Genomic DNA, 13,420 nt, shown 5'->3' with positions numbered 1-13,420 from the left:
AATAGGAAGCTACTCTATTTACCTATGTCAGAAATTATTGCTGGACACATTAAAAAATTAAACTAGTATTATGATTTAAGATTGTAATAAAAAATGATTAGATCTTATAATACCTTGTTGATTTTACTGGCAATACAAAATGGGAAAGTAAAATGCAGGAATTCCATCCAAGTGCTCATTTATTTGTTCCAGAATATTTTCCTTTAAATGCAAGTATAGGAAATTTAAGGTAAGAAAATGATCCATCAACTGAAATTAAAATTAAATTAAGTTAAAATAAAATAAGAAAATGATCCATCATGTGAAAACATATATCCATGGCATAAATAAAAACATTCATTTAGCTAACTATATTTTTGAGGTATAATTGCATACTAGAAAATGCTTCAACTTAAAGTATACAATCCAAATATTATATAGCTATGAAACTGCCACTGAGATACAGAATTTCTATCCTGCCCTCCGAAGTTTCCTAGTGATGCATTGCAACCCATCTTTCCAACCCCAATCACAGGGAGCCACTGATCTGCTTTGTGGCACAATAAATTAGATTTGACTTTCTAGAATTTTATATAAAAACAGAATCATATAGTAGGTATGATTTGGTTTCTTTCACTAAACAAATGAATAAAATTTATCCAAGTCACTGCACATGAAAGTAATTTATTTCATTTTATTGCTAAGTAGTATTTCCCATTTTGTTTATCCACTTACCAGTTGATGCAAATTTAAGTTTTTGTTCCTGTTTCTAGTTTTTCACTCTTGTGAATAAAACTGCTATGAACACTTCTATACATTTTTTTTGCTAAAAATATGATTAATATTTTCTTAGCTGCAGCCATCAAAAGGAATGAAATCTTGGCATTTGCAATGACGTGGATGGAGCTGGAGGGTATTATGCTGAGCAAAATAAGTCAATCAGAGAAAGACATGTATCATATGACCTCACTGATATGAGGAATTCTTAATCTCAGGAAACAAACTGAGGGTTGCTGGAGTGGTGGGGGGTGGGAGGGATGGGGTGGCTGGGTGATAGACATTGGGGAGGGTATGTGCTATGGTGAGTGCTGTGAATTGTGTAAGACTGTTGAATCACAGACCTGTACCTCTGAAACAAATAATACATTATATGTTAAAAAAAAAAAAAAAAAAGAAGATAGCAGGAAGGTTAAAATGAAGGGGGGGAATCGGAGGGGCAGACGAATCATGAGAGACTATGGACTCTGAGAAACAAACTGAGGGTTTTAGAGGGGAAGGGGGGATGGGTTAGCCTGGTGATGGGTATTAAAGAGGGCATGTATTAAATGGAGCACTGGGTGTTATGCACAATGAATCATGGAACACTACACTAAAAACTAATGATGTAATGTATGGTGATTAACATAATAAAATAAAAAACTGCTATGAATACTTCTATACAATTTTTTTGGTAAAAATATGATTAAATTTTTCTTAGCTAAATATTTATGAACGGAATGGCTAAGTCACAGAGTAGGTATAAGCTTAACGCTTAGAGAAACTCTCAATCAACTTACTGAGATCATTAATTGGACCATTTTACATTCTCACCCAAACATACTTATAGGTCTAAAACCTCCACATCCCCACCAACATTCAAAATTGTCAGGATTTCTAATTTTAGCCATTTCTTCCTCTACCCCAAGACTGTGATGTGACAGCCCAGAGAATATCCAAAACGTAACTAGTAAATGGTGTTGGCCAGTCTACTTTAATGACTGGCCTGGCTTTTGTTTGGACAGCTGACTCATCTCCTCAAACAGTTGTCTGGCCACACACCCTTGTTCTCTTCTGGATATATTTCCTTATTTCTTTCAATATGAAGAGGCTAAGAATTTTCCAAATTTTAAATTTCTGCTTCTCTTTTGTGAACCATTCTATCTTTGAGTCATTACTCTCTTCTCACATTTTATTGCAGGCATTCAAGAGGAGCAAGACTGCTCCTTTAACACTTTTCATTGGAAACCTCATCAGCCAAATATCCAATATCATCACTCACAAGTTCTACAAAATCCTAGCGCATGAACACAATTCAGCCAAGCCCTCTGGCACTTTATGGCAAAGTCACCTTTCCTCCAGTTCCCAGTAACTCACTCCTCATTTCCATCTGAGACCTCATCAGAATGATGTCTACTGTCCAAATTTTTACAACATTCTGTTCATGACTGCTTAGGTAATCCCTAGGAAGACCGAGGCCCTCTCTACAGCACTCCTTCTTTCCTGAGCGGCCATGAGAATTGCTGATAACGGTCCATTCACAGCAGTGCGGGTTTTTCCCAGCATGTTCCTCCAAACCAGCTTCTACCTATCATCCGCTTCCTAAGCCACTTCCACATTTCCAGGTATGTGTTACACCAGCGCCCCACTTCTCAGTATCGATGTTCTCTCTTTGTCCATTCAGGCAGCTATAATAAAATACCAAAGTCCTGGTATCTTATAAGCAATAGAAATTTATTGTTTATAGTCTGGAGACTGGAAGTCTGAGAGCAAAGCACCAGGATCGGTATGTTCTCCTAAAGGCCCTCTTCCCAGTTAATGGCTGGTGCCTTCTCACTGTGTCCTCACATGGTGGAAACAGCTAGAGAACTCTCTGGGGTCCTTTCGATAAGGGCCCAGTCCAATTCCTGAGGGTTCTGCTTTAATGACTTAAACACTTCACAAAGGCCCCACCTCCTGATCACCATCTTTGAGAATTAGGATTTCAACATATGAATTTTGGGGGGACACAGACATTTAGACCATAGCACTTTAGAAAAAAAATCTAACAGATGGCCAATAAACACACAGAAAGATGTTCAACATCACTCATCATCAGGGGAATGAAAATCAAAACTACAATGAGATGCAACCTCACACCTGTCAGAATGGCTAATATTAACTACATAAGAGACAAGTATTGGTGAGGGTGTAGAGAAAGAGAAATGCTTTTACACTGTTGGTGGGAATACAAACTGATGCATTCACTATGGAAAACAATATGGAGGTTCCTCAAAAAGTTAAAAATAGAACTACCCTACCCTATCCAGCAAACACCCTACTGGATATTTACCTAAAAAGTACAAAACAGTTATTCAAAGGGATACATGCACACCTATGTTTATAACAACATTATTTACAATAGCCAAGATATGGAAGCAGCCCCAGTGTCCACTGATTAATGAATGGATAAAGAAAATGAGGTATATATACACAATGGAATATTATTCAGCCATAAAAATGAAATCTTGCCATTTGCAAGGACATGAATGAATCTAGAGTATAATGCTAGCAAAATAAATCAGAGAAAGACAAATACTATATGATTTCACTTTTATGTAGAATTTAAGAAACAAAACAAGCAGAGGAAAGAGAGAGAGGAGAGAAGAGAAAGAGAGAGAGAGAGAGAGACCAAGAAACAGACTCTTAACTCTAGAAAACAAAGAGACAGTTACCAGAGGGGAGGGGAGGTAGGTAGGGTGATGAGGGAAACAGGTGATGGGGATGAAGGAGTGCACCTGTCGTGATAACGCTGGGTGTTATACAGAATTGTCAGATCACTATATTGTACACCTGAAACTAATAAAATACTGTATGTTAGCCATACCACAATTAAAATAAAAAATTTAATTAAAAAAAGAAAAAATCTATCTGCATTTGGGGTATTCTGAGATTACTCCATGCCTTGTATACTGATCAAAAATGGCAGAAAAGTACTTACCAAGGCACTTCTCACCACACCTTTACAATAGTAACACTGTGCTTTACCTTTATGATAGACCTTTCATAATTAGGAATTATCTCCTCACTACTGCTTCACTGGAACCTTGAAATGTTCACTGTGGCCTAATTATCTTTGACGAGGGCCATGTTCTCAGTGTTTCATAAGTACTGTTTTAAGCACTTCATTATGGTGTGACATAATTTTTAAAAATCTTTTTAGATATGATACACTTCTAAGGTTTCACTGAGATATAAAAAGTTTGAATCACCTAATCTCATAAAATGTGAATCGAATTACTGTGCTACTTCCTGAGCTGTGATGGATTTCAGTCTGGAGGGGATAATGTTGGGGTATTTTCTCTCTTGCAGAATCTGTTCTCCCTTTCCGGTTCCTGCAAGCACAATGTGTCAAAGCTATCCTGAAGACGTTCTGAACTTGGCTTCTCTGATATGCTGATCTTGTGGGTGGTAGCACCTCGTTTCACCTGCTTGCTGTGGCCACCATTTTTATTTGAAGTGGCTCATTTCCTTTTCTGACATGGAACAATGCTAGCATTGGCTAGCAGGTTTTTTGTTTTTTTTCTTTTTTAGGGAATTTTAAATATCTCATGTAGCTCAGACCAGGTATAATTTAGTAGAGCCTGCATTATAAATAGGACAAGTAGTTACACAGCAAAGTCATCAACACCATCCCTACCTGCTCCCCATCATAAGGGGCCCTGAGTAGAACAGACTTGCCAGAAATACAAAGTTAATAAATAGTTAGTGTAGCAGAGAAATGTCATTCAGTCCACATGAAGGTGAAAATTCCAGTTGCGTGGAATTTTAAAAATGAAGTACAGGGATGCCTGGGTGGCTCAGTTGGTTAAGCGTCTGCCTTCAGCTCAGGTCCTGGGATCAAGTCCTACATCGGGCTCCCTGCTCAGCGAGGAGCCTGCTTCTCCCTCTGCCTGCCGCTCTCCGTTTGTGTGCTCTTTCTCTGACAAATAAATAAAATCTAAAAAAAATAAATAAAAACTAAGTGCACATTATTTGTTAACTGTAGAATGTCTTATTTTTATTAGTTTTAATTAGACAACTTACCAGCACTTGTAAAAAAATTTTTGCTTTGCTTTTATTTTTTCTTAAAGTTTTTACTTAAATTCCAGTTACTTAACATACAGTGTAATATTAGCTCATGGATTGGAAGAACAAATATTATTAAAATGCCTATTCCACCCAAAGTAATACACACATTTAATGCAATCTCTATCAAAATACAATTAAGGAGGGCATGTGATGTAATGAACACTGGGTATTATATAAGACTGATGAATCACAGGCCTGTACCTCTGAAACCAATAATACAATATATGTTAATTAATTGAATTTAAATAAGAAAAATACCAATAGCATTTTTCACAGAAAGAGAACAAACAATCCTAAAATGTGTATGGCATCACAAAGACCCTGAATTGCCAAAACAATCTTGAAAAAGAAAACCAAAGCTGGAGGCATCACAATTCCAAACTTTGAGCTCTACTACAAAGCTATAATTATCAAGATAGTATGATACTGGCATAAAAAATAGACACATACATCAATGGAACAGAATACAAAACCCAGAAATGGACCCACAACTATATGGTCAATTAACTTTGACAAAGCAGAAAAGAATATACAATGGGAAAATATGTTCTCTTCAACAAATCGTACTGGGAAAACTGGACAGAAACATGCAAAAGGTTGAAACTGGACCACTTTCTTACACCATACACAAAAATAAATTCCCAATGGATGAGACCTAAATATGAGACCTGAAACCATAAAAACCCTAGAGGAGGACAGAGGCAGTAACTTCTTTAGCATTAGCCATAGCAACATCTTTCTAGATATGTCTCCTGAGGCAAGGGAAACAAAAGCAAAAATAAACTACTGGGGCTTCAACAAAATAAAAACTTCTGCACAGCAAAGGAAACAATCAATAAAACTAAAAGGCAACCTACAGAATGGGAGAAGATATTTGCTTTGCTTTTAAACATCTGGTTTTATGTCCACAGGAAGTTAAATTTATTACCACAAAATACTCTGCTTTGTTTTAAAGCAATAAATAAACAGGTCTTCCACAATTAAATTTTGTATTGTAAAACAATTTTCTTGGACTAAAATTCCACATTCCACACTATTCCCCACCCCAACTCAACAGGCTTGGAACTCAGAAATTGAGGGGTCGCAGAACATGCCACTCCAAAATAAGACTGTAGGAATTCAGGACATACTGCCCCAAAATATACAACTTTGGTACACTGATTATTTTAAGCCTTAGGCACTTGAAAAACACCAATGCAGAGAGAATCTTTCTCTGAACACTCTTATCTGTCTAAAGACAGATCATCCAAAAAGAACTCAGTTGTCATAAATCCCCTCCAAGAAGTCATCAACCAGGAAGGAATGACTCTTGTCACAGGAGAGAAGCCTAGAAGTCAGAAGTCAACATCACAAAATAAAATCTTTAAAAAAAAAAAAAAGAAGAGGGGGGAGGGACGCCTAGGTGGCTCGGTCAGTTAAGTGCCTGCCTTCAGCTCAGGTCATGATCCCAGGGTCCTGGGATCGAGTCCCTCATCAGGCTCCTTGCTCTGCAGGGAGCCTGCTTCTCCCACTGCTTGTGCTCTCTCTCTCTCTCTGACAAATAAGTAAATAAATCTTAAAAAAAAAAAGAAAAGTCAACATCACACGCACATATACTTTCTCACAAACTATCACACCTCCCAACTATTCTTACAAGGTCCTATTCAACTTTCCTGAAAACCATTTCCTCTCCCCTGAAAGCCAACATCCCTTCCCCCTTCCATATGATGATGGTATTTATGCCTGAATTCTAAGCCACCTTAGGGAGTTACTCATTTTTCCCTGAGCATTCCCCATGTACACATGAAGTATACATGTTAATAACCCCAGCCAAGAACCCTAAAGAAGAGAGAAAAATTTTCCCTCTCTTACAAAATAAAGAAAATTAAAAGAAAAATAATGATAAATATCTCTCAGAAGATATTCTGACATTTTGTTTCAATATTGTTAAAGGGAATATAAACTTTAGGAAGGGAAACAGTCTCTTTCCAACTTGAACTGCCCACATTTCATTAACACACCCACAAATGGAATGCTACATAGACTAATGTTCTCACAACACTCGGGCCCCCTGCCTGGGATTCTGACAGATGGTGAGTTCGAGAAAGTAAAGAAGAGGTGTTGAAAGGTAACACTGAAATATGTTAATAAAAAAAAAAAAGAGTTGCAAAATTATAATATAGTTTAGCATTTGATGTACAAGACATAGCGACAGCCAACATTTACAAGCATAGCCTCTGAAAGCAATTACCGAGAAAAAAAAAAAAAAAAAAGCAAAGGAAATCATGTTCTTTCATGCTAATTGATTTCTTCTCATTTTGTTTCCTAATGTGTCAAATTCAAGGTGATAATAGAGAACAAGAACTACTTGATCACAAAATCATTGATCAGTGAGAGAGAGGAGGAGGTCCAGTACAACCAACCCATCTGAATGAGTGTTAAGTAAATATTAATTTACAACCAGAAGGTGGAAATGCCCACCTGCAGAAACATGGTGGAAAAAAAAACTGTTAAGTAAATATCAGATTTAAAGTTTAAGTAAAAAACCAACATTACAAACTTCTAGAGCAAAAATTAAGTATAGGTTTCCTGATATATATTGTGCAATTTCCATTAAATGTCTGTTTAGATACACACAAAAATATAAACACAGAAATAGAACTGCAAACTCACTGATCAACTCTGTACCATCTGGCTTCCGGCTCCATCAATCTGTGTTTTTCCCAAAGTCTCCAAAGACATATCCAAAAATATCAGTAGGAATTATCTTTGGGTGAAGTCATGATACCTGCATTGTTCTGATTTGTGTTTGTCTTTATTTATTACAATGAGCTGCTAATCAGAACACATATGCATATCACCTTTTAAAATAATGCTGCCATGAATGAAATCTATAGGTCAATTAAATGAGTAATATAGATAAAAACCTTCATTAAAACTGGGTATCTAGACTCAGCCGATATTATCAAAGAGATAACTCAGAGATCACACCAATCATCCAATGAAACATATTAGTAATAAAGACTCATTCATAAGGATTCATTACAAGAACTTAAGTTGAAACAAACAAAACGGGATGAAGAAAACAAGATTAAAATACAAAGAAATGAATTAGAAAACAGGACAAAACTATCACTTGATTAATAATTAAAACTACTGGAAAGAACGAATGAAACAACTTAGTTCTAGAACTAAGAGAAGGGAGATAAAATGAAAATATGCACAAATAAGAATAAATGAATTTTATAATGAGGGAAATAGGGATATGAAGCAATGCAATAGAAGCATTTGGATACTAAATTTAAAGTATCACTGAAATCCTACTTAGTAAAATGTATATATATAAGTATTCCTAATTTATTGATGTATAAATATTTATTTTAGGGGTGTGTGTGTGTGTGTGTGTGCACATTCACTTGTGAGAACACCAGCTCAGGAATACAATTCATTACTGAATGATTAACTCACATAGTTTCGAGGTGGCAGGCAGTGATCTAAGCATTCAGTTAGCATTATCTCATTTAATTTCCAAAGAAGCCCCAGGAGATGTAATTACTGATCTTATTTTACAATCTGGCAGCCGAACCCAACAATCCACTTTCTGATAATGTGCTTCCCTGGACCCCAGGGGTAGGTCACTGCCAGAAAAGACGGACCCATGAAGCAGACTGCTTCCTTTATAAATTCTCGATCATCAGCCACAGATCCCTCAGCACTGGAACAATGCACTTCCACTATATTTCTCAGGTCAACTCACTCTCCTGTTCCTCACAGGACCTATTCCAAAAGGTTTTTCCTCTCCTAACACTGCTGACTACATGGTCTTCACTCAGCCTCAGAAGATGACCCCAGCCTCTCACTTGAAAGAGAGGATAATCTGTCACAAAGAACATCATCTTCTTCATTCTGTTCCCTACATCTATCTGCCTCTTGTCCTCTTGGGACAAGAGGGGCTAATTCCTCCTTTGGGACAAAGGAATTTTCACCCATGTGTTGGAGTCTATCTACTCTCATGTTATCAGGAAAATGGTATTCTTTACCCTTTTTCACTGGTATGTTTGTTTGTCTCTCACCTGGACACTTTTCATTGTATTATTCACCATGAAGAAACTTTCATTTAAACAATCAAATCCTTACTCACCATTGCATGTCCCTCTGGTCACTAGTCAGTCTGTGTCCTCTCCTTCATGAGCAGAATCCCAACACAGCAGTGCATACCTATTGTTTGCTTTTTCACACTGTACCTTCACTCCTCGGCTGGCTGCCACCTGCCTGTGGGCACCACCACTCCACAGAGACAGCTTTGCTAGGATCCCTGAAGACCTCTGTGTAGCCAGATCCACAGGGCACTTCTTGAAGAACTCTTATTGCGTTTTCCTGTGATTCAAGTTAAACATGATCACTGTAGAATCTTTAAAATAGGCAGATAAGCAAAAAACTAAAATAGAACAGAACAGAATAGAATAGATTAGAATAGAATAGAATAGAATAGAAAGAATAGAATAGTAGAGTAGAATAGGCAGATATGCAAAATGACACAAACACAAGCCCTTCACAGTACTGATTACAGTTATGTGATTTCCTCTTGTTCACATAAAATTTTAGGGAGAACTTCTTTTTCTCTTACTGAATATTTTGCTGCAACATCATTTTTAGTATCAGTGCAGTAGAGGGATGGTTTCATTTGTATTATAAAGAACATCACTGCAGATGAGTACTCATGCCCCTGGGTCATTTCCCATTCCTGGACCACCCGGACATATTCCCAAAATGCACTGCTCATTAGCCCCCACTCGTGAGCCCTCCCCAAGGAATGCTGGCGCCTTCCTTGTCACTGCCCAGTATACTTATTTCTGTTCTTTTTAAATGACCATTCTTTTCTTTTCTGTAGGCCTACCGTCCTCCATTCCCAAATGTCACAATTCCTCCTTCTCCTCTTCCTATTTTAAATTCTCTCCCCAAGCTTTTCATACCCACCCATATGGTTTCAGACACCTTTTCTTGCATGCTAAATGGATAATTCCCATAATATGTAACCCCCTTCAAGTCAGAGGGAAACTTTAAAGGTAACTGATTTTAATAAGCCTTGAAATCATGATATGAAAATATTTAGATAACATTGCCTAAATGAAAGAAGTAAGTTTAGATTAAGCATTCAACTATTATTGTAACTTGAGTTTATATATCTAACTCTAAAACTCATGTTCATCCCATCAGGCAGGTTTTATTTCCAGAATGATTTCACTTAGGAAATTGCTATTATAATGCATCTCAAAAACACATGAATAACAAAGAAAATGCCTCCACAGTTTCTGTAAAGGCATTTCACAAATTCTGACATTATTCTTATTTTTTTTTTAAGATTTTATTTATTTATTTGAGAGAGAGAGGGAGAGAGAATCTGAAGCAGATTCCCCACTGAGCAAAGAGCCCAATGCGGGACTCAATCCCACAACCACAAGATCATGACCTGAGCCGAAACCAAGAGTCAGACGCTTAACCAACTTAGCCACCTGGGTGCCCAACATCATTCTTAATTTTCAAGAACATGTTATATATTAGGTACAGGAAGATTCTTCCTTAACCTGCTAATTTTTCTCTTCATCAGAGCTAAATTCAATGTAAAATAAAGTTCAATTCTCATTAAAGTAAAGAAGAAAATAATTATGACTATTACCACTATAGTTTATAATGTTCTGAATTTTTAGCTAGGGAATGAGCTTATACATCAGAAAAAAAAATTAGAGACACGTTTATCATAATTTAAGCATGATACTTATTGACTTAGAAAACAGAATCGAATTGACAAAAATTTTAAAACGAATTAGATAATTTAATAATATGACCCAATAAAAAATAAAGATAAAAAATCAATAACTTCATTATATACCAGTGATAATTTGTTTTAATTGGTATCTACTTTTCTATTATCTTTTCTAATAGCAGAGAAGAATATAAAACCTTGATAAGAATATTAAGAAAATATATTGAAACTAAACATTTGGAAATTTTTAAGATTTTACCGAGCTATGTTAAATAATGATTTAATAAAGTAAGAATTGGTTCTTTATACAACCAACAGTATAGTAAAAATGTGAAGATTCTTAATATTCTGCATCAATAGTTACTTATTTCTAAAAACATGACAGAATATTTAACTTTTCTTGAGGTAGGATGAACCTTTCCTAAGCGTAAACATAATAAAAAAAATAATCTTGAGGAAGAAATAAATCAATATTTTTGAATACATAGTGATATGAACACAAACACACCTATGAGGATATGTCTTAGCCTTCACAACAGAGAAAAAGCAGAATGATTTGAATTATCAATAAGAATTGAACAATTGCATAAGCTCATGTACATCCAGTTGACAAGATGCATTTTTACAATTGGAAATCGTATTTTTGAAGCATATTTGATGACACATGCAGTATGATACAAATTTTAGGAATAAAGTCATCATGTTACTGGATAATCACTCAGCAACACTTCTCTATTGCATTTTCAAACAGCACGCTTGTTATTTTGTGGAATGAGGGGAAAAGTATGTTTTTATAGATCTCAGCTGCATTTAGGGACCTTGAAGACACAGCGATGATAATACCCTTATTCTGTTGGCTCTTTTGCCTCCATTTGTATACCCTTATCTCTGTTCCTTAGTTAATGCTGATATACCAGAATTAACTGCCACCTTGGGGGAAGTATGGGGCAAGAACAAGTAGAAACATTTCAAAGATCTTCTATCATTTTCAAGTCACATTTTCCCTGATTCAGTGTTCACTTGTCTCCTCTAAACCTTTGACTCTTTTCCAGAGTTCTGACAAATTTGATCCTGACAGTTTTCTGCTTGTTTTTCAATATTTTTTGATATTCCTCTAAGGAAAGGAGAGCTTGGAGTTGCCTACCCTGCCATGTTGCTGATGTTGCTCTTTGGATAATTTTTAAAACACTGTCATTGCTGGATGGGGTCCCTGGGAAGTAGATTCAGACTCAGAGAACGCACACGGGGAGTTCACTAAGGTATGCTCCTGTGTCAACACCAGTACAGGAAAAAGAAGTTGCAGGACCGGGTACCAGGGGAGTTCGAAGTGCATTGCAACTTTAAAAAACAGCTCAGGTATGACATAGGGAACTTTGAAGCTGAGGAGGCCCATCAGAGTTACCGTGATATCAGGTGAGAGGAGAGAGCCTGTGAACCCCTGTACAGGCAGTCAATAGACACTGACTGCCAATACAACTGTCTTCGGAGAGCAATGCCCAGGGGGAGCTAATGTCTGACCTGTCAGCCAGAAGTGTTCCCTACCATTCAGTGAATAGGCATTTAATTCCTGAAGTGGGGTCTGGACATGTATTACAATGCCAACCATCATCCATCCCTTGAGCCACTCACATCTAATTTTCCTTATGATCTCTGGGAGCAGCAAGAATCTGCTGTGTCTCTCTCTTCCCAAGGGCAGCTTAGAAAAGCCAGTGGAATGAAATGTAGCTCCCACTTGTGTATCTTGTCCCAAGGCCATAGCTGATATCATTCCCTTCTCTACATCCTTTCTCAAGTCCCCTCACACTCAGCTTCTATCTATGGGGTCTGGGTGAGGAAACTCATGCTTTGTTACAGACCTTCATCACAAGCCTTCTAATCCCCTAGTGACTATGCTCTTCATAGGTCGTGGGTACCCCATTTTTCCAGTTACTCTTAAAACTGGGCAAGGGGTATTAAGAGATGCTGAAATAAATCACCTGTATGTGAAACATATTCCCCCCAATCACGTATTATAAAAGCATCCTGTCTCCTCCTGATCATCAGTGACAGCTACCCCTGCCAGGGAAGTGACTCCTCTTTTTGCCTGCTGGTCTCTTTGTGTAAAAGTCCAATGTGCCTGAGGAGCCATGTAAAGACCAGGGGCTCTTACTGTGTTTCCTGAAGAGCCCAGAGGTGGAGAGGCAGTAAAACTGTTACCCCAACTGCTCACTAGGAGTGACATCTGCAGACCCACATCTACTTTCATTGATTCCCGGACCTATGCATTTTACCTAATGTGGGTCCCACACCACATGGTGGTCATTGATTTAGGGTATATACTGCATCTCAGAGGATGAGGTCCTATCCTTGCAGGATGTCATTTCTGAACTGTGAACCTCAGCTGTGCCATCTACAGGACAGTCTATCCTTTCTCAGGCTGGCTGCCTCTGGGTGGCGCAGTGTGTGACAACAGCGGTGGATTCAGTTGTCCCAGTGCCCACAGAAACATTGACTTTGCTATAAAGTGGATCCCTTGATCTGACTCAGTGTGATGTGGGCTCCATATTGGTGGATGAATCACAGCAAACTCTTGGATCATTTTGGTGACTGAGGCCATAAAGTAGGGAAATGCAAACCAATATCTAGAACATGTTTCTTTTCCAGTCAAAATAAGTCACAGCCTTTGTTACAGGTGGAAGGAATCCAGTGTTGTCAACTTTCACCCAAAAACTGAACGTCTTTCTCAATAAACAGTGCCAAACTGGGGCTCAGGGTTGGACTCTCTTTCTTGCAGTTGGACATTAGTAACATCAGTAGTAAATTAGCCTCAATGGGAGGAAAACCATGGTATTG

The 13,420-nt window shown here is 37.4% G+C and overlaps 1 long non-coding RNA gene across 2 annotated transcripts in view; it reads right to left on the bottom strand.

Annotated features, from left to right (window-relative positions):
- LOC118532788 (uncharacterized) overlaps positions 1–13,420 on the bottom strand; it is a 957,805-nt gene that overhangs the window by 501,121 nt on the left and 443,264 nt on the right. For both annotated transcript variants that reach the window (XR_013446216.1, XR_013446217.1), the window contains exon 3: positions 8,966–9,201. This is a non-coding gene — a long non-coding RNA (uncharacterized LOC118532788). The remainder of the gene's footprint in view (positions 1–8,965; positions 9,202–13,420) is intronic.

This window comes from Halichoerus grypus, chromosome 3 (assembly GCF_964656455.1).
Source record: "Halichoerus grypus chromosome 3, mHalGry1.hap1.1, whole genome shotgun sequence".
NCBI lineage: Eukaryota > Metazoa > Chordata > Mammalia > Carnivora > Phocidae > Halichoerus > Halichoerus grypus.
This window is presented reverse-complemented; position numbering and strand designations above follow the sequence as displayed.